Genomic DNA, 2,089 nt, shown 5'->3' with positions numbered 1-2,089 from the left:
TTCATTTCTTTCCCAGTTTTAACATCTGGTCTGTATTAAAAAAAAAAAAAAAAAAAAAAAAACTGAGAGAAAAGGGAGACTCAGTTTAGGTTTAGCTTTAGGTTTTTTCCAACTTATGTTAGTTCCCATCAAATCTGTTGGCCTATGCTGTCTCCAGCAATGCCTGCTACTTTACGAGAGGAATTTTGTGTGGACTAGTAACCCTGACTTGTAGATCCATGGCCTATAGCATCCTTCATTCCATCCATCCATCCATCCATTTTTTGTCTAAATGTGATGCTGCCATTTAACAGATATAGGTTTTTTTCAATTTTGAAGGTATATTCCTAACTTGGGTTGTCTGTCCTGAGTTAGCCGTAACTGAGGTTAAAATAGCACTGAAGACCAGACAACATTAGCTGTTTGAACTCAGTTCCAGGCTTCCATATAGGCTTTGCTTTGGGACAGCTGTGCACGTCACATTGTCTTGTGCTCAGCGCTGTTTTACTCTAGGTTAGTTAATCTGAGTTAAGAGCACACTCTTAATAGTAAAGATGCATTGCAAGTCTCATCCACATCGACATCCACCTAAGGGTTCAACAGGAATTTGGTACTGGTTGTAGTCTTGAGGTTTCTGTGCTAAATCTGATGCAACTTTGTACTGGGGGCACTGATCTACAGCCTCCACTAAATCAGCGGGAGCTTTCAGTGCTTGGCTTTGCCTAGAATTTGTTCCCATTGGATTGGATCCTTTTGCTATTATGGTCCAGCTTAGTCCAGCAATTCTCAACCAAGTGGCACAATACCCTGGGATGCCTTGAAATCCTTTTAAGGGTGCCATACATTCTTAGCATGGCTTGATGTGCAAATACTAACACAATTTCACAAGATAAATCCAGAGCTTTCAAATGGGAATCCACAGTGTCAAAAACATTGTGACCTGTTGTGGTTTTTCAGAGTTCAGTGCAATAGAAAAATTGCTCAATTCTTCTGTAGTTAGAAAAAAGAGTGAAAGCTAAGACCTGGCATTTTCCAAACAGTACCTTGCATCTAAGAAGAGGTGCTTGAGAATTACAGGCTTAGATATAAATGTAATGAGAAAAGCAGGCCCATAGTTTGAGAAAAATGCTCAGTCTCTTTGTAAACACAAGAGAAGATGGAGTCTCTAAGGTATTTTCTAATACTGGTTTTAAGGCAGTTCCATTCAGTTTTGGTTCCAAGGTAAAGTAGTAATCAGACAGAGCACAAATAAAAACAAACATTATATTTTTATATATAAAAATATATAGCATATATATGCCATAATATATGTTATATATATATATGTAGGTACTGTTTATATTAAATCCAGGTAGATTTTGCTAGGCTTAATCTATATAAAATCTAGGAAAAGAGAGGTCCAGTGAATGTAACATGCTCTATTTAAAAGCGTTTTGAAATTTCCCAGCCTTTCATGTGTTTGTTGGATAGTCAGTATTTCACTGTAAACCAAGGATATAAAGCTTTTGCCTTTCCAACATCCAAATGAATGAGTTTCACAGGCAGAAGAATTGTTGGAAAGGGAAATTAACGGTAAAATCAGAGCCAGTGCTGAGCAATTGAAGCACCAGGTGAAAGGCACAGAACTACTAGAACTGTTTTGTTTCGTTTTTTTAAAGGATATTGCACTTTTAGGCTATTAAAATTATTTTTGCACCAAGCAAATAATCCCTCATCCAGGGCCCCAAATTGGTACTTCCTATGTAAGTGAGAATCCTAGTCAGCTCAGTGGGATTTTTAATTTGAGCCAGGCGGGCAGGAATTGATTTGAACGTAAGGACTGCCATTTTTCTCTGTAACTACCCGTTCTCTTGCTGCTATCCAGTCTTTTATCCAAAACAAACCACTAGTACTCAAAACATAATTTGTGAGATTATTGCCCCATTGAGGTTGCTCCATATGGAAAAATATTTTCCCTACTAGTAAAGTATCATACTACAGATATTTTACAAAGGAAAAGTTTACACATGCAGATGACCGTAATATGCTCACGTATAATTGTGTGGGACTTGTGTTACATGAAATAACATGTTAAATTAGTTTTACATCACTGGATTTTATTGTTTTATTT

Source organism: Alligator sinensis, unplaced genomic scaffold (assembly GCF_000455745.1).
Source record: "Alligator sinensis unplaced genomic scaffold, ASM45574v1 scaffold503_1, whole genome shotgun sequence".
In the NCBI taxonomy this organism is placed as follows: Eukaryota; Metazoa; Chordata; order Crocodylia; family Alligatoridae; genus Alligator; species Alligator sinensis.
This window is presented reverse-complemented; position numbering follows the sequence as displayed.